The sequence below is a fragment of the Equus asinus genome, chromosome 1 (assembly GCF_041296235.1).
Source record: "Equus asinus isolate D_3611 breed Donkey chromosome 1, EquAss-T2T_v2, whole genome shotgun sequence".
Classification (NCBI taxonomy): domain Eukaryota; kingdom Metazoa; phylum Chordata; class Mammalia; order Perissodactyla; family Equidae; genus Equus; species Equus asinus.
In genome coordinates, this window is record NC_091790.1 from 138,785,880 (window position 1) to 138,805,805 (window position 19,926).

At 40.0% G+C, this 19,926-nt stretch overlaps 1 long non-coding RNA gene across 1 annotated transcript; it reads right to left on the minus strand.

The window, feature by feature from the left end:
• Nucleotides 1-748: 748 nt before the first annotated feature.
• Nucleotides 749-11,092, minus strand: LOC139042690 (uncharacterized). Its single transcript, XR_011499795.1, has 3 exons — nt 10,338-11,092; nt 2,460-2,590; nt 749-1,255 (listed from the first exon to the last, which is right to left on the minus strand). It is a non-coding gene; the product is annotated as an uncharacterized lncRNA (long non-coding RNA).
• Nucleotides 11,093-19,926: the final 8,834 nt, after the last annotated feature.

The window sequence follows — 19,926 nt, forward strand, 5'->3', positions numbered from 1 at the left end:
TTTTGGCTATTTTGAGGCTACATCATTTTTCAGATCGTATCAACCTTTTCTCATTCAGGTTACTGAAGAAGAATCTTCTCCTAATGCTCACTAGCAACTTTGGACTGAGAATAGATAAGATACTATTTATAATCGTATTACGATTTTTTTTAAAGGTGAGTTTAATTGTTTCTCTCTCACTCCTTCTATTTCAAAAACCACTAACCCCAGGTAGTATTATCCTATTCCTTTTACTTCAAAAACCATTAGCCCCATGTATTATTCTATTATTTTCAAAACTCAGGTTACCTGTCAAAATGAACGACCAAACAAGAAAATGGAAGGAAGGTAGTGGAAGAAAGAAGAAAAAAAAAGAAAAAAAAAAACCCAAGGCAATGTTTTTCTTACCCACTGTTACCCACAGTAAGCTGTGTATTTCAGGCTGTGCCCGAGGCACCCACATGCGTTTATCTAAAACAAACGTTTCACAAAGCAAAAGTTATCCTTACAAAGTGAGGTGCACTTTTCTATTTTCTATTCTATTCTATTCTTTTTGATTGTGCCTTTGACACACTAGTTAATTTTATGAACCACTGAGGGATGTCACCAGTGGTTTGAAAAATGCTACCTTAATGGGATGCAAAAGCTAAAAAGAGGTAGTTTGGTCTAGAGTACGATATGTACTGACTGACCTCAAAAGACTTTGTGAAGTGACAGGTGCAAGAGGTTAACAATCTGAACAAAGTGATTCCATTTCAACAAAGTATGTGAGTACACATATATACATATTTATTTAAAGAGGTTCAGGAGGATGCTGGGCTGGACTGTGCTTTCTTTTCCAATCCAGGTTAGAGTTGGTCAAAAGAGAACTTGTATAAGATTTGGAAGTCAGAAGTAAAACAGCAGCTATTACTCTCAGAAGGTCACCATAGTCACATATGGTGATGGACACTGGATCAAAGCTCCCTATCCATCTGGTCTTTCTAATCTTTGGCCCTGATGTCCAGTAGCAGCCTGGGACTCCTCAGAAAATGCTTGGCTGTGGATCTACAGAGAGGAAGTTATGCAGAGGGAATAGCTTCCACTAGCTCCTGCTCCAGAGCCCACATTGCTGGTTGGACACACACGGCTTCCCAGCTTTTCCTGCAAGCTCCCGGACTTGACTCCCTTCCAGACTTTCACTTCCCCACCTCCAGCAGTTTTGTAAGGTTTAATTCCTACAGTGAATGGCTTCTTTCCATCATCTTCACCATGGTTCTTCTTCCCTGACTGAACCCTGAATGGTACAGATAAATATAAATTAGTTGACAGTAGCTACATCTTAAGAGGAGAATAAAAGTGATGGGAAATATAAAGGCAGACGTAGATTTTCTTTGTAAGACGCCTAAATCATGTAAAGTTTTACAATAGGGTGCATTCATATATTACTTATATGATCAAAAGAAAGATGGAAGGAAAAGGAAAAAGATGCTGTTAAGATACCAGAGCGTGCTCAGACACAGAAAAGTGCACAGTAGAAAATAAACTGCCATTTTCCAAACATTCTAGAATGGGTGTAAGAGACTTTTACATTCATAAGTGACTATAAAAGTGGTAGTGAACAGGGGCTGGCCCCGTGGCCCAGTGGTTAAGTCCGCGAGCTCCGCTGCAGGCGGCCCAGTGTTTCATTGGTTCGAATCCTGGGCGCGGACATGGCACTGCTCATCAAACCACGCTGAGGCAGCGTCCTACATGGCACAACTAGAAGGACCCACAACGAAGAATGTACAACTATGTCTTGGGGGCTTTGGGGAGAAAAAGGAAAAAAAAATAAAATCAAAAAAAAAAAGTGGTAGTGAACAAAAAGGCAACTGTTCTAGACATTTTAAAAATCCAATATCATGAGGGCGAGTGAAAACACTGCTGGAGCAGCACTTAGACCACAAGGTGCATTGAATCACCTGGGAAGCGCATTTAAAAGTTGCTTCTGATTCAGTGGGCCTGGGCAGGGCCTGACATTCTGCATTTCAAACCCACTTCCAGGTGATATTGACAATACTGATTTGTGGACCATGCTTTGATTAGCAAAGGTCAGGAAAACCAGTATGACATAAAATTCAATGCTGTGTGAACTTATATTGGATATTGTTTCAAGTGGGGGAGAAAGCAATAAAAGTCATTTGGAGGACAATTAGGAAAATAGAATGTGGACTAGGTATCAGAAGATATTATAAAATTGATATTAATTTTTAGGTAGGATAATGTTATTGTGGTTATTTGGGAGAATGTTCGTCTTAGGAAAGGCATCCTGAAGTATATCGGGTAACGTATATGACACGTGCAAAGTTCTATGATTGCATAGATAAATTTCTCTGCTGTCAGTAAAATATGTATGTATGCATATGTAGAGTAATTTATAATTTAGTAATTCTTTTGCTTGGAAAATACAGATAGGTGAAGAAATGCAGACAGAGAGTGGTGAGAAAATAGCCCCAAATTACCAGCAGTAGAGGTGCGACATGATGTGCTAGTTTGGAAATGACCATGTTGAACTTTCCCTGAGCCTGTGCTGCTGGAAAATTGCAATAGTTGAGAAATCTTCTCATCCTCTTGTGTTCCAGGAAAAGGCTTGCTGCAAAGAATCAAGAATCATCCTTCCCTCATATGACTTAAATAAGACGCGCAGATGATCCCCTTGGTTACTTAGGACAAAGACAGACACAGACCCGTCCCCACCCCCCACCAAATTCCTATTTGTCATAAAAGGTTAGCTGCAATGTTTGTCCCTACTGACCAATTTCAACAAAATATCCACTAACTTACCCTGAGCAAACTTCAGGCAGGTTTCTCTCCTTCCCGCAGAGCACAAAACTTTGGCCGCAGAGGTTAAGCAAGCATTAGGAGGTGGAATGAGTCCTCCTTAACAACCCCTCTGGATCACTGACCTCGAAGAAAGACATTTCCTGCTCAACTGGCTGATCATGCCACCTGCTCATCCCACTCCTCACTTCTGGTTTACTCCTCCCCGTAAAACGAAAGTCCTCTGCCTCATCATTGAGATGCTCATAGATCTTCCGGTCGGGAGCTTTGTCCTCCCTATTGCAAAGTCTTCCTCTCCTTTCACAATAGTCTTTTTGAATAAAGTCTCTGCTTACTTAAGTCCAAATTTGTTTTTTATTTGACAGAAGTGTAAAGTGGGAGAGAGACGCTGCTCTGCACAAGTAAGAAGTGAGGGAGACAAGGAGGCGCGGGCAGGGAGTTGCTGGGTCAGGGAAATCTTGAAGCAAGGAGACAGGAGTCCCAGAAACCAAGTGCTACAAGGGAGAAGGACCCTGGGTGGGACCCTGATCACTGCTTAGGTGACTGGGCTTTGTGACTCTGCAGTATAACCTCAAAAATTACGTTGTGCTTGGTGTGACTGGATCCATCTGAAAGGTGGTAAATGGGCTGATTTGCAGCAAGCTGGGCTTTGGGCTGAATGAATCAGTGGACAGTGGCTGTTAACAATGCCCATAGCTACTAGTTATTGAACTCCTAGATGTGCCAGGAGCTGAAAAATGAACTTCACACAACTTATTTCATGCACATACAGCTCTGAAAAATCAGCCTCATTCTCCGTATTTTACACCTGATGAACATGTCTCTGAGGCTGTTAAATGCCTTTGTTGAACAACACAACTAGTGAGTGGGAAGTGCTTACCTGCATGTCCTACATGAAAAATGCCTTTGTTTGCAGTATTTCCATCAGCGCTTATTCAAACTTCTTTGTCTAGCAATTCTGGTGGGTAACCCATGGTCGCCCTCCTTAAGCCATGCCCCATTAGCTCTTCTGCTCAGCAAGGGTAAATAAATCAATAAGTTCTGAGTTTGTCCTGCAGGTGCCACTCTCACCATGAGACAGGTCTTTTGAGATCTCAGGACTCATCTCGCAGTATTGTAATTGATTAGAAATTCTCAAAGAAGAAAAAAGACTGATCCTGTACTTCATGCAACCTAGATTTCAGGAGCATGACTCTTGCACATGGATTTAGAGTTCCTTAGCTCCAGTGAATTAGTTAGAATTTTTCCTTTTATGTTTTCATTTTTAAGGCATTTCCTGTATTTTTGAATAGATAATATATTTACATGATTCTTAAATTGAAAAGTGTAAAAACGTACAGTGGAAGATCTCTCTTCCCCCACTGTCACTCATCTGTCAAATTTTTATGCCCCAAATAGAAAAGCTACTATTACTATCTTCTTGTGTATCTTCCCTGAGCAATTTTAGGCATATATAAGCACATATAAGTGTATATTACTTTGCCATATTGTTTTACACATATATTATAAAAGCTGTTCTGCAGTTTCTCCAAATTAATATATTTATAAGTCTTCATTTTTAAACAACTTCATGGAATTCCATTTTATGGCTGTATTATAATTCATTTAATCAATTCTCTATATTTTAGGCTGATTTGAATCTTTGCCATTAAATAATAATACTGATAATAATAATAATAATAGCAAGCACTTACTCTAGCTCTGGCACTCTTTGCAACACTTTACTTATGTTAACCCATTTATGCCAAACCACAGCCCTATAAAGTATGTATTTTTATTATCACCATTTTATAGATGAAGAAGCAGAAGCAAAGGAAGGTCAGAAGATTGGCCCATGTTTGCCTGACCAGTAAGTGACGGATCCAGGATAAGGAGAAGACAAAGGGGGTTCACAATACTGGGGAATTGGAGCCCAGTAAATCTTCAGATGAGGGCAGGGCTGGGAAGGGGAGGCAGTAGGGCACCTCCCACCACCACACAGGAGAGGACAAGCTACCTTCCAAAGGTGATGTTCCTGTAGGCAAAGGACTCCAGCTCTCAGGACCCAGCCTGTGGTCTGGACCTAGATGTGCTTGGTTGCGTCAAAGAAGAAGGACAAATAAGAGCCTATTCTTTGGGATTCAAAGTAGCATCCTGGGATTCAAAGTAGAAGAACAAAAAACAGAATGCCTCAGAGGGTCCAGGGAGATCTCATCCATAAACAGATAGGGATGCTGTTGGAAAATGCATGCCAGGCACTAGCAGCCACTCTCATTAAGGACACCACCTTTATACCGTTATCCCTATCTTCCACTCCATGCCAGGGCCCATGTCTCTGTGTGGCCCAGGTTTCTCCTCTGCCGTGTCCCACTACCAACCTTAATTACTCTGGTATCTAGTTCCATGACTGTCTTAGCCTTTTCAGGCTACTATAATAAAAATACCACTGACTGGGAGGTTTAAACAGCAAAGAGTTATTTCTCACAGTTCTGGAGGATGGGAAGTCCAAGAACAAGGTGCTGGCAAATTTGGTGTCTGGTGAGAGCTGGCTTCCTTGTTCACAGACAGCCTTCTTCTCTCATGTCCTCTTGTGGAAGGAGGGAGAGAGCTCTCCAAGGTCTCTTTTAAAGGGCACTAATTGCTCTCACAAGAGCTGCACCCTCATGACTTAACCACTTCACAGAGGTCCACTTCCTAATACCATGACATTGGGGGGTTAGATTTCAACATATGAATTCTGGAGGGACAAACATTCAGTCCATAACAATGGCCCTTCCAGCACCTTGAACCTTTGCCTTCTTGACCCCACTAACCTCCCTTATGCCACCCCAGCGGAACTGGTGCTAGGATGTATGGCACCTTTGTGTGAATTAGAAAGAGTCACAACTGGATGCATTATAGATCTGGGATCCAGAAAAAGAAAGCCTTTTCTCTTCGTCCCATTGGGTCTTCATTTTTATAGAGTGAACACGAGAACAACTTCGACTCCTGCCTCTTCTTACATGTGCAGCCTGGCGGCACCTTGCCTCAGGCCTTCCCATCACACCTAATTGTTTCCTGCCCTAGGGCTTTTTTATTGATGCTGTGTTGTGGGAAGGTGCTGGGAAACTGTTGGATCCTCATGCATGCATAACTCAAAAGTGGAAGTAACCTTCACTAATGTGAGATGGGAATGAACAGATAAATGTTTCTTTATTTTCCTACGCATATAGTCCTGAATTGCATTTTAGCCAGCAAATTGTATTCATTTTCTGTTGGTACTGTAACAAATTGCCACAAATTCAGTTACTTAAAACATGAACTTCTTGTCTCAAGCTCCGTAGGTCACGAGTCCAGGCTGGCTTGATGAGCTTCTCTGCTCTGGGTTTCACAAGACCAAAATCAAGATGTCTGCTGATCAAGACTCTTCTCTGGATGCTCTGGGATTCAATCATGAATTCAATCATGAGCTCATTCAAGTTGTTGGAAGAATCCAGTTCCTCATGGCCGTAGGACCAAAGTTCTCATTTCTTTGCAGGCTGTCGGTTGGAGGATGCCTTTAGCTCCTAGGGGCCTCTCTCCAGTCCTTGCATGTGGGCCCTTACATTTCAGAGATGGTAATAGCATGTCGAATCCTTCTCACGCTTAGAATCTCTCTGACTTCTCCTTTTGCCCCATCTCTAACCTCTTCTCTTCTGTTTCCAGCCGAGAAATTTCTCTGCCTCTAAGGGCACATGTGATTAGAATAGGTCCACCTGCATAATCCAAAATAATCTCCCTATTTTAAGATCAACTGATTAGTAACCTTAACTACATCTGCAAAGTCCTTTCATAGTAGTACCTAGATTGGTGTTTGGTTGAATAACCAGGGGGTGGGTATCTTGGGGGAACAGATTTAGAATTCTGACTGTCACATAACCAGTCATCCATAGTGGTTACTAACTTGATAATCCATCTTTGTATTAGTTCTCTATCCTTACCTGTTTTGCTCTCACTATCTCTCACTTTTGCTTCCTAGATCATACTCCCAGTGAAGTACTGGCATTTAAGCTTTGTCTCAGACTCTGTATATTAGGGATCCAGTGTACGGTACTAGCAGCGGCCCTTGAAAGCTGGCCTTCAGGATGGGATTCTGCAACTGGTTCGCTCACAAGTCAGATGGCAAGAAGGAAGCCATTCATGGAGTTATGTAGCATGGTGATAACCTCTGTCATGCAGTGCATTTCAATTACTACGGTTCTCATCTGTGGTTTAATGGAGTCAGATACAGGTGAAAGGTAAGATTTGGGGGTTATACTTTGGTTTTAGCACTTGAATGGTGGTGAAATAATGATAACCGTATGTATGGTGGAGAGGACTTTTTCTCATTTCTTTAAATTGAGATTTTTATTTTGAGGTCACTATAGATTCACATGAAGTAAGAAATACAGAGAGATCCCATGTACACTTTACCCCTCAATGGTAATATCTTATAAAGTAGCCAAAATACTGACATTGATACGGTCAAGTTACAGAACATCCATCACCACAGGGATACCTCGTGTTGCTCTCTTACAGTCACACGCACTTCTCTCCCTCACTCACAGACTCCTTATCTCCTGGCAACCACTAATCTGTTCTCCATTTCTCTAATTTTGTCATTTCAAGAATGTTACGTAAATGGAATCATGCAGTACATAAAATTTGGGACTGTTTTTTCACTTAGCATAATTATCCAGAGAGTCATCCGAGCTGCTGTGCATGTCAATAGTCTGTTTCTTTTCATTGCTAAGTAGTATTCTGTTGCTAAGTATTCCATTCCGTTCCATTTTTGTTGCCTTGGTCACATTCCCTAATAAGGTGTTGGCAGATAATCCTTTTCCTCAGGCTCTGCTTTCTGGCAAACCCAGGCTAAGACAGGTGTTATTGAGTGTTACCCTCTTCTGGTTGTTACCATAATCTCAGAACATATTCCGTGTACTCATGCCCACAGTCATTTAGAAGGTTAGTAGAAGCAGGGAAGCTGTGGAGGGGCTTCAGACATTAATTTAGATTGTCCTTGGTAATTCTTTGGGGCCCAAAGAATATAGAGAATTATTAAAGGTAAACCTATAATCTAGGAGAAAAGCTATATGAATTTATAGAATAGGGCACCATAATGGGGTATATGTTTCAGAAAAATTACCCTGAGATAAATGATTTAAGAGCTCATATTTAGAAATTCTTAATTAAAGACAGAAAGTTCATTTCGTGGAATGCTTAGGTGGAGATAATCATCATGGTATGCGTGGACTCTGGAGAAATTAGGATTTGGTAAGTATTGTGAACTGAACAAAAGTTTCATCAATAAATTGTACTTTAAATTCAGAATATCATAGACTGTCTGGCTAGGATCTGTGATTTTATGTCGGATAATCATGAATGCGGAGAATAACAAGAAGAGAGATAATCCTGTCTGGTAGAATTTTTCCAGTCTTAAGATAGTGACCTAGGGTATTTCCAAGGTCCAGCTACCTTTTAACAGCAGGAGGGGATATGAACTATTTGAAAGTTCTGATGTCCTCAGAAGGGCTTTGGAGGAGCCTGAGTATATAGACTTCTGAAGGAGGCAGGGCTGGAACTGAGCTGGTTAAGGGTTGGCACTTCTGCAACTTTGTGACGTATGAGGAACACATTGTTTCTCAACAGGGGATAAGCCCAGAGCCAGAAAGCATTTCTGATTTTAGAGTATTGAGGGCCTCGAGATCCTCCAGAGAGAAAGCTGGAAGAAGCCTGGGAGCAGCCATGCTGAACATTTGCGTTATATATTGAATTTTCTCGACCCTAATAATATTTCACACAAATGCCAACTTGGAAGGCTTGAAGTGGTATTATAACAGGAGTACCCTCAAGTAAAGAAATGTATGGAATTAGCTAGACTGATTCAGTCTGACAATTAGATCTGTTACCACGTTCATAAATTAAAATTCTTAGATGTGAAGAAGGATATGGTAGTTAAACTTTAAGTTGTATATAAACTGCAGTACTCTTTATAGTGTAGACCTATATCAAACCACCACCAATGTCCTTACCAGTACTAAATTGGGCATCAATAAGCAGCAATGAATAGTAGCTCTAGAAACTGTACTTTTTGCTTTTACGATTGGTCTAGGCTGAGAAATAAAAATGTAGATGCTCTCTTACATTGCCAGGTTCAAACCTCTGATACTATCTCTACTGAGGGAATGCTTGCCATTTGGGATAGGAAAAGGCCCGCATCCTGAAGACTGTACTATCTTTCAGCAGTCATAAATTAAGTAACCTAAAACTCTCAGAGTCATCCTAAATGAGAGTGGAAAGTGTGGCAAACAGCCCAGTGGAAAGATTCAAGGTGACAGAAAGTAGCGGAGTCTTCAAGTGGGGAAAGGATGTCTTCTCTAAAGGCCAGAACCTTACTCTGGGAATGGCAGAAATTAACGCTAATTAGTTCATGTTTCTAGAAGGTACTGCAATGTCTCATCAATGGGCTGTGAAAGGAGCTACTATTTTCTCAGCAATATCACCCCAGGGTATAAGGAAATGCGTGAAGATTTACCTCTGAACTCTGGCTAAGCTAAAGAGAAAAGAAATTCATTACAAAGCTATTTTGTAGCTCACAGATTTGACAGGAAAGTTAAAGACTGGCTCATAAATGGGTAGGATTTCAGCACAAGTGGGAAGCAGACAACATATCCACGGTCCTGCCACAGGAAGAGTCTGTTAGGATCCAACTGTAGTGCCTGGGCGCCATACTGACTCACCACTGAATTTTCTCTAACCTTCTCTGTCTTTGTGTTTCTTCCTCCACATTCAAAAATCCTAGATAAGGAAGGAAACTTTGGGTATTCTTTAGTTTTTGTAGTGGGATAAAGTCTCTGCCTCTTACAAAGACATATGTGCTGTGAGTTTTATTTTTTAAAAGAAATACAAATGGGGTTTGTTTGCCAGGCAGTCAGAGATCCTGGCAAATGACAGCTCTCTATCACTCCATTGCTGCCCAGTATCCCACATGCATTATCCCTCCCAAAATTGTACTTTACTGGAAAAGCTTGTGAAGTATTGGCGTTATTTCTTACTTATTTATTTATTTATTTTTGCTGAGGAAGATTCGCCCTGAGCTAACATCTGTTGCCAATCTTCCTCTTTTTTTGCTTGAGGAAGATTAGTCTTAAGAAAACATCCATGCCAGTCTTTCTCTATTTTGTGTGTGGGATGCTGTCACAGCATGGCTGATGAGTGGTGTAGGTCCACACCCAGGATCTGAACTCGTGAACCTGGGCCATCAAGGTGGAGCATTGGAACTTCACTACACCATAGGGCTGGCCCCCTTCTTACTTAGTTTTAAAAAAATAAAACTTGTTTGTGTATCTTTCAGAGCCTGGAGTTTTCTTCTTGGGAAGGTTTTATATTAAAGATTTAGTTTCTTTAATATTAGTCTGCATTATAGAAATCGTGAATACTTGATTATTATAGGTCTATTTAGATATCTATTTCTTCTGTAGGTTTTGATAAATGATATTTTCTACAGGTATATCCATACCATCTACGTTTTCATATTTATTGGCATAAAATTGTTTATAATATCTTAATATATTCTTACTTACTTTCAACGCCTGGAAGATCTCTAGTGAGACACACTCCTTTCAGCCTTGATATTCTTATGCTTGCGATTCTCTCTTATCTTGATTAGTCCTGTTAGATGTTTCTCAGTTTTCAACAAACCAATATTTTTTCTTTTGCTGATTTTCAGTATCAGAAAGCTTGTCGTCTGCTTCAGTAATTTCTGCCCTCATTTTTCTTATTTCCTTCCTTGTGCTTCTTTGAGTTTATTTTACAGGTTTTTATCTTAACTTCCTGACACTTCTTGTTTCATCTGTGACATATAAAGAGCTTGGAAGTCATTATTCTTGTCCTTACATCAAGAAAAAGGACACAGAAGGTTGAACCACACTAACCACCAACTTAACCTAATTAACAATTTCTACTAAACTCCAACCAACAATAGCAAAATATGCATTCTTTTCAAATGCACATGGAATTTACAAAGAAAGACCACATGCTGGCCCACAAAACAAATCTCAATACATTTAAAAGGATTGAAGTAGTTTAGATATCTTCTAATTTATGGATTATCAAAAAAATCTAAGACTAGACTTCATTACCCAAAAAGTCTCCAAATCCAAAAAACTGCAGTATTTCTCTATTCAGAGAAAAAGACAAATTCATATTGCTACTAAGAAGCTATTTCTCTAGTCTCCTTTTCAGCATCTTACAGTTGCACCAGCTTTCCTGCAAACTCTGTTTATGACAAGAGAACAAAATAATTTCACTCCCATATATCACTAAATTAAAAAACTTCAGGAAGCTTAAAGGTTGCCTGGTTCTCTAGGACTACGTAACACTGAAAACCAAGCACCTCCTCACACAGCAACAGTGCCAATATCTCAAGTAGGCATACCTGACTGCTAGGAGACAGCCCTGACAAGAAACAAATTAGAATCTGCGTTACCAAATAGAGACTGAAGTGCCATCTGTTAGGCGGAAGCTTCCTACTCCTGAGAAGGCTGATGGGGGAGGGGAAACCTGGCTTCAGGACACTGACACCAACATCCATGACAGAATTAATAGACTCTGAGGGAGGCCAAAGAAGAGCCTCTCTCACCTCCATGAGGAGAAGTTAGGAGATGAATGATAGAGAGGAGCAAGATAAGAGGGATGTGGTGGGGGAGTGGTCATCAATCTTCAACCTTGGATAGGCATGGTGTAACTACCACACCAACAAAGAAAGAGGCCAGGCCTCCTCCACAGATTAAAATTTCATGCTGTTAAAATGTAAGCTTGTTGGACCTAATCAGTGTGATGCAGAAAACACTAAGAAATAGGTTGGAAAGGGTTGAAAAGGTGAAAAGGATGGTTGGGGATGGGGGGTGGTTCAGATTCTGAAGCGGAAGACAAAGGACAGCTCCCTGTAGGGGCAAGAGGAAATATAGCCCAGACCTTATCTGACCCAAGCTAAGCTGGAGAAGCCTATGGAGATCACCCTGCACCCTTTATTTCTAAACATTCAGTAGGACTTAAGGCAGAGGAAGAAAAGGAAAAGTCCTTTTTTTCTTTTCTTCTTCTTCTTCTTCTTTTTTTTTTTCAGCATGACAAATAAAAATGGCAAGTAATAGGATATATTGGAGTATATGAGGAAGCCATTTTGTGTAAACCTAATTTGGCCTGACTTTGTCTTTCCAAAAGGGCCTGACCGAGGCCATTGAGCATGCATTGTATATCTGCTTTAGAGATTCCCTATGGCAAGAGCAAAAGGCCCTTGAGATAAAGGTGCAACTGCTCTCCCCCTCCCAACGTTGGCATCTCCTTAAAGATTAAGCATCTTTTTTTAGGCTGGGAACCGATTGCAGCGCTCATCTGTGACTGCCCAGCCTGAGGCAACACACCTGCCACCCTGCGGCGTTCACTGAGACAGCAGACCTATCTGCCGTTTCCATCAATCGCTGTGCTGACAGAGCAGCCTCATGACTATTGTAAAAGGGACATTTCAATCATATGTGAAACATACTCTTTGAGGGTATATAACCACCCTATGTACCCCCGCTTCTTTGGAGTGCTCTGTTCCTTTGTGGAAAGACTCTCCCGGGTTATAATCCTAAAATTTAAGCTCAGAATAAACTCACCCAAATTTTCGTTTATAGATTGGTTATGGATTATTTTCGTCCACAAGCAAAACCATGAACAAGAGTTACACTAAGAGGAGGTCACTATGGCAGGATGAAGACATTGATTTTTCTTGGACACTCCATTTGCAGTGCTTCACCCAGCAGCCTCCCCCCTACCAGAACGGATCTGGATGAATCCAAATGATTAACACCCTGCTTTGCTAAAGGAAGCAGATTCTGGGGAAAGGGGTCAAAAAGGTAAAAAATTACAGATTGCCGATTGGGGCAGGGTAGGAGAGATTTTCCCCAAGGATTATGAAGGCTTGGGTATATGGATAGCCTTGTCAGCCTGGACAGATGGACATAAATATTCCAAGGACAAATTGAAGAGAGTAAAGGAGCCACTTCCAAACTCCTGCACTACTCTGGATTCATTTTGTGCTGGAGGACGTGGCTCTCCTCTGAAATACGAAATATTTCTTTACATTCTGTGTGTGTGCTTGACAACCAAACAGCAAGGCTGTGTAATAACTGACTGTACCAGCCCTACTTCCGCTATGAAGGATGTTGTACTGGGCTCGCTACTAAACATCCCCCAGAAAGATAATGAATATGCATATCCTTGAGAGCGTATGAGATTGTCTATCTACCTCCTGCCATCCTACATCCTACACTCAGTATTATTTTTTCCAAAACAAGTTATTGATTCTATTTTTGGATACTTAAAAATAGGATCAAGAATATCGAGAACTTTACCAAAGTCCAGATTTGGGTACTAAGGGGATGTGACAGAGACAGTTGGCTGTCCGCCAGACTTGGCTCTCCCTTTCCTGGAGAGGCTCCTGGAGGCTCTACTAGAGACGACGTTTCCCAGCCCCAATTTTAGTAGGGTGGTCATGTGACCAAGTTCTTCTCAGTGAGGCGTGTGTAGAAGTGATCTCTGCTGCTTCAGCATCTGGACCATGAGACAGTGGGCTTGCACACCTATTTTCCACTTCCTGCAAGCTATGCACGCCTTGCCTGTGATCTGGCTTCCACCACGCAGATGAAGACCTGGCTCTGACAAAGTAACAGGGTGCGAGGAGGTTGAGTCTCTGAGTGAGCACCGTGAGCAGAGCTACCTGCACCCGCCAGCCTGGATGCCCACTGCGGGGATCTAACAAGAAAATAGTACGCTTCCACTGTCTTTAAACAACCGTATTTTGGAACCAATTGGTTACACTGCCTCAGCCTTTGACCAAGCTTATAAAGCAGATTTTAGTAAAAAGTAGAATGTCTTGGCAGGTGGGAGTTTTACTTTCCTCTGATTTTCCTTTCATAAAGTAATAACTTAAATGATTACTTTTTTCAGTTTAACAAAGGCATTACAATTTTTTCATAGTTAGAAACTGAGTAGACCACTTCTGTGAACCACGAGGTCAATTCTTATCAAATCACAGAACCATCAAATTATATAAGTTTGCTTCTGGAAGTGATAAAATAAGTGCAGTGCCCTCGTTGAGGAAGTGACCTAGCCAAGGTCTCAAAAACATGTATTACAGTGTCATTACCTTCCTACCTGCCCCCACCAAGTGACGTATGAGCAGGAGCGCGCACACACACACACACACGCACGCACATTCACACACAGGAAGGAAAGGCCCTATTTAGGATTCTTAAGGAGAAAGGTCAAAACCAGAAAAAGAAAGTCAAAGCTTATCACATAAATGAAAAGAATGAAAACTGAAAAAAGAAATGTAGACTTGAAGTTAAAAGAAGCCGTCTCCTAAGAGGTCATTTTTAAAGGGTTTATTTTTCCCTGACTCCAGAGACTCTAAGCACATTCTCCACTGGCTTTGTAATGGTTAATCATTCACAGCCAGTCTCATGCAATTTGCTGCTAGAATTGATAGGTTTTTCTTCCTTACCACCCACTGCTACAAAAAAGTCCATTAAAATTATTGGCAAGGCTGATCATGTTTAGGATTCAGAGAATTTCTCATGATTTTGAACACCTCCATTGGTAGGAACAACAAACTTCAGCACTGGTGCCTGGTTAAAAGCTTAAAAGGGCCAGTGTGTAGCAAAGGCTGCAGGTGGAGTTAGATAGAGGGGGGAGGGCAGCTGCACGTGGCATATAGAGACGGTAGTGGGAAGCCAGAGACGCAGCTAACCATAGCCCTCAACATGGCTGCCTCAGGGACAGGAGCAGGTGGCAGAGAGAAAACAGCTGGGAACAAGTGAGGGGGAGGCCTCTGAGGATGTGACTGTTATTATATCCTGCTCATTTTGCCCTACCACTCGTATTTATTGTCTTACATTTAATGTGCTGGTTGGTACCATCAACTCCCCCGGTTTTGGTTTCTAAAGAGATGATTATCAGGACGTGTGTGCATGTGTGTGTGTTACTCTAGAGTAGCTTTTACAAACCCTCCTTCTGACATGGAATATTATTCTCTTTTTTTCTTCCTTTCGGTATCTCTTGAAGTAATTACGTTTTCCCACCGCCTTTTTATGCAGCTTTCTTCCTTTAACACCAACAGTTGAACAGCTGCTACTATTTGTCTTACTCTCCATCCTCCAACATCACAAGTAGAGAACTAAAAACAAAACAAAAACCGAATATTCCTGGGGAACTGAAAATCTATAAGAACACAATTCTAAATAATACATTGTTCGCAAGATTTAATAATACTCTTCACTATGCATGTGACATTTTTCTAATGCTTCATAAACGCTAACTCATTCAATTCTCAGGGCAACCCGGTGAGGTAGTGTTGGTTCACAAACTCGGAAGCTTCTGGATGAAATCTGAAACTGGCCTCTGTACATGGAGTGCCTGGGAGAGACCAAAGAAGGAGTCAGACCACTCCAGATGGGTAGGTGGCAGGTTTCATAAGCAAGGGAACTATATATGAGGTTTGTCTTGGGTGAGTGCAAGATGAATAGATCTCTGTACCTGCCTGGCAGCATCTTAAAAAAGGCCTTATTGTGGTTCAGTCCTGTATACTGTCGCCATGGTCTCAACGAACCTTGTTCTCTTAAGGTTGTGTCCTTGAAACGGCTCCTGCTAACAGAATGGTGGGCAGAACATACATTCCAAGGAAGGAGGGGGAGGGTAAGGAGCCTCCAATTGCCCCAGTCCAGCTTGCAGGTCAACCTGTGGTCACATCCTCTTGAAGACCTCCTCCAACAGGTAGGTATTATTAATATCCTCCCTTTACAAATGAAGAACCTGAGGCACAGAGAAGTTAAGTAACTTGCTCAAGGTTAAGTAAATATTATCTGAGTAGATATCCTGGCCCAAATTCTAATTCTTTTTTTTTTTATACTATAAAAATATAATCATTTTTTATTTGGTGGTTTCACATCTTAGATCAGTATAGACGTAATTCCTAATTACAGCAATTTTCCACATTATGATGCATGAAATAGCAGGCCATACATATCTACCCCTTTCCTTTCTTGAGAGAAAAAGAAAGAATTCTTGCATAACTGAATAGCATCGTTATTTCTTTTTCTTAAAACTTTTTATTAAGATTATGATAGTTTACAACCTTGTGAAATTTCAGTTGTACATTATTGTTAGTCATGTTGTAGTTGTACCACTTCACCATTTGTGCCCTCCCCCCCCCTTTTCCCTGGTAACCACCAATCAGTTCTCTTTGTCTCTATGTTTAACTTCCACCTATGAGTGGAGTCATACAGAGTTCGTCTTTCTCTATCTGACTTATTTCACTTAACATAATACCCTCAAGGTCCATCCATGTTGTTGTGAATGGGATGATTTTATCCTTTTTTATGGCTGAGTAGTATTCCATTGTATATATATACCATATCTTCTTTATCCAATCATCAGTTGATGGGCACTTAGGTTGCTTCCACATCTTGGCTATTGTAAATAATGCTGCAATGAACATAGGGGTGCATGGAACTTTAGGAATTGCTGATTTCAAGTTCTTTGGATAGATACCCAGTAGTGGGATGGCTGGGTCATAAGGTATTTCTATTTTTAATTTTTTGAGAAATCTCCATACTGTTTTCCATAGTGGCTGCATCAGTTTGCATTCCCACCAACAGTGTATGAGGGTTCCTTTTTCTCCAAAACCTCTCCAACATTTGTCACTTTTTGTTTTGGTTATTTTTGCCATTCTAACAGGTGTAAGGTGATATCTTAGTGTAGTTTTGATTTGCATTTCCCTGATGATTAGTGATGATGAACATCTTTTCATGTGCCTATTGGCCATCCGTATATCTTCTTTGGAGAAATGTCTGTTCATGTCCCCTGCCCATTTTCTGATCGGGTTGTTTGACTTTTTGTTGTTGAACTGTGTGAGTTCTTTATATATTATGGAGATTAACCCTTTGTCAGATAAATAACTTGTAAATATTTTTTCCCAACTAGTGGGTTTTTTTTTGTTTCAATCCTGTTTTCCCTTGCCTTGAAGAAGCTCTTTAGTCTGATGAAGTCCCAATTGTTTATTCTTTCTATTGTTTCCCTTGTCTGAGGAGTTATGGTGTCTGAAAAGATCCTTTTGATACCCATGTCAAAGAGTGTACTGCCTATATTCTCTTCTAGAAGACTTATTGTTTCAGGTCTAATCTTTAGGTCTTTGATCCATTTTGAGCTTATTTTTGTGAATGATGAAAAAGAATGGTCAATTTTCATTCTTTTACATGTGGCTTTCCCAGCACCATTTGTTGAAGAGACTTTCTTTTCTCCATTGTAGGCCCTCAGCTCCTTTGTCGAAGATTAGTTGTCCAAAGATGTGTGGTTTTATTTCTGGGCTTTCAATTCTGTTCCATTGATTTGTGCACCTATTTTTGTGCCAGTACCATGCTGTTTTGATTACTGTAGCTTTGTAGTATGCTTTGAAGTCAGGCATTGTGATGCCTCCGGCTTTGTTCTTCTTTTTCAGGATTGCTTTAGCAATTCTGGGTCTTTTGTTGCCCCATGTGAATTTTAGGATTCTTTGTTCAATTTCTGTAAAGAATGTCATTGGGATTCTGATTGAGATAGCCCAAATTCTAATTCTGAGAAGTCTGCGTGCAAAATCTGGTTAATAGCAGACTGAATGAAACCCCAAAGTAAGATATGCATGGTCGTATAGCAAGTGAAGCACTAGGGTTCTGGCTTCAAACATCCTGATTTAGAGTCCAGGAATTACTCTTTACAAGCTGTGCGAGCTTGAGCAAGTTACTTGACTCTCTGTTTCAGCTTCCCCTTGCATCAGTCATGGGGATAATGATGATGATATCTAACAGATGGGGAAGAGCTTAGCACATAGTAGGAAGCTGCATCCCTGGTACCCAGCACATAGTAGGTGCTTAAAAATATTTGTTAAATGTCGGTTGTTATAATAGAAGAACATATGTTGACAAGAGTAGCAAAGTTGTCATTTATTAAAGCTAGACCCAACTGCCTTTCTATTCTTTCAAAAGCCTCTCATTTTGCTAAGACTTCAGGTGTACTATGGATGGATCATATCCATAAAGCATAAACCACACTGATATGACTTTATGATGATGTTACAACCAGTAAAAAAAGGTCCCCCTTGCTCTCTTGTCCTGACACTCTGGCATGCTCACTTACAGGATATCCAAAGGTTTAAAGAATAATTGGCAATTTGTGAACGGTGGTTAAAATATTGATTTCCCCCATTTTTTTCCTGCCTTAAATAATGTTTGTTGATAAATTATGCCTGATAGAATATTTGTAGAACAAAAATCTATATCTGATTTGAAGAAAATGGCTCAAAAAATAGAGTCTGATTTTGACTTTAGGCACTGTAAAAGGAGGTGGCTATGATTTCACACAGAAAAAAAAAAGGCAATCCAAGGAGCTGTGAAATTCTAAGGGCCACGGAGGCTATGTATCTAGTAAATTCACGAACAGGACACTTTTAGGAGTTGAGTAAATATGTCAACTCTAAGTTATGGCTTCATGCATGGATAAAATTCCTTGAATTCCATTGGAAAATAATTCTTTAAAAATAATCATTAATGTTTGAAAATAAAAGCAAACCATATGCTTCCCAAGGAGATGGGAATATTTTAAAACTGTTAGTAAGCCAATTAACATTGAACCAAGGTTCAAAATATTTAAAGTAATACATGACAGGAGCACTTTATCTTACACTAGGGCTAATCTTAGAGTTTACTGACTCCTTCTCTCTCCTTTTTCTTTTGTTTTATTTCTGTTTCTTTGGAGCTTTTTCAAAACTTCCAACTTCTTTGGAACTTTCTCTCTCTTTCCTCAACTCTACTGTAGAAATGAAACAAAACATATTCTTATTTGTTGGTTTTGTTGAACAAAAGTTGGATTTTTATTAATCTGTTGACCTGAAATGTTTCAAAATGATTACTCAAAATACACATATTGGGGCTGGCCCCGTGGCAGAGTGGTTAAGTTCTCGCGCTCCGCTGCAGGCGGCCCAGTGTTTCGTTGGTTCGAATCCTGGGCGCGGACATGGCACTGCTCATCAAGCCACGCTGGGACAGTGTCCCATATGCCACAACTAGAAGGACCCACAACGAAGAATATACAACTATGTACCGGGGGGCTTTGGGGAGAAAAAGAAAAAAAAAATCTTTAAAAAAAAAAGAAGTAGAGAAGATAATTATAAAAAAAATACACATATTTATTTGTATTTGTAGTTCTTTTACTGTAAAGAAAAAACAAAGATTTTCAGACTTTTAATGGTGGTTAATCATCCCATTTAACATGATCTTGTATGACCTTATTCTTGTTTGACAAGTTAGAATGTTAAAAAACTATTTGAGTAGTTCAGCAATTTATCTCTGTCAACATGAGCCTTTAGTGAGGGGAGAAGTTTGATTTAAAACCATGACATAGTATTAAAGATGTCAGAATAATGAAAGAAATACAATAGCTTTAGGCAGCTTATGATGTTTTATCTTCTATTACTTTTAGTCCATATGGTAACAAAACCTTAACCAGAAAAAGTATTTAAAAAAGAGACTGTTAAATATAATTTCACAAACAAAAGATGAAAAATTAAAGTTGAAGTTTAAAAATACCCAGAAAAAAAGTTTTATTCACTACTGTTATTAAATAGTTTCACGTAAAGTGAGAAAAGCAAAGCAAAAAACGACCTCAAGGCCCAATGACAAATGGACATATGGCTAACTTTTAAAAAATATTTATGAATCATCTCTATCAACTTCAGACCATTATTCAAAATTTGAATACACATACACATATATTTGCAACGAGTTCAATCTAAAATATCAATTAGGAAATCTTTCAAAATATGGTAGACACATCCAAGAGGCAAAGAAACAGTCCAAGGGAAACTTAAGATCTTGTTTTTATAGAAAAGCATCAAAATATTAATGGCTTTCTCGTGTGTTAATTGGTTTTCATGCTAAAATCTTAAATGTACAGGTAATCTCTTTCCATAAACTATTTAAACTTATATTTTACAGGAAGGCCATATTTTTAGAAATAATTTGGTCAATAATGTGAGTTGTACCGCCCTGTGGGTTTGCAAACTGGCCCCTTCACACGGAGGGTAAGGAGAGACTGAAG